Raw genomic sequence first — 500 nt, 5'->3', positions numbered from 1 at the left:
CCGATCTTCGTCCACGTGCCATCCTGCTATTCTACGGCATGCGGCAGGGGTGGCCAACGTCGACAACAGACTCCACCTGCCACCGTACGCAGGTGCTCGCCTGGCCCTGATTCATGACAGACAGCCCCAGGTTTGCCATCCAGTCGAGGAGCAACTCGCCTCTGGCGTCTGTGATTCCCGATCCCCAGGCTCTTGCTTTGGCGTTCAGGTCGCCCGCCACAATCGTAGGGGGGCCCATGTTTCATCGCACCGCCAATTCCAATCCATCGAGGTACCTCTCGAAAGCTTCCGTACTCTTATTCGGGGATGCGTAGCACGACGCTGTGATCGTGCTTCCCCACTTCACCACCACGTATCCCCTATCTCGTTCCAGTACCTGGATGGGGGGCGAGTTCTCGCTCCCCGCCCAAACTACCGCCGCCAGCCCCTCCGTGTCCCCAGCCCAGTGGGGATGCTCTGGGACTCTGTAGGGTTCCGATATTATTGCCAGATCCCACTTC

The sequence above is a fragment of the Trachymyrmex septentrionalis genome, unplaced genomic scaffold, assembly GCF_001594115.1.
Source record: "Trachymyrmex septentrionalis isolate Tsep2-gDNA-1 unplaced genomic scaffold, Tsep1.0 scaffold106, whole genome shotgun sequence".
NCBI lineage: Eukaryota > Metazoa > Arthropoda > Insecta > Hymenoptera > Formicidae > Trachymyrmex > Trachymyrmex septentrionalis.
The sequence above is the reverse complement of the archived record's forward strand: the minus strand, read 5'-3'. Positions refer to the sequence as shown.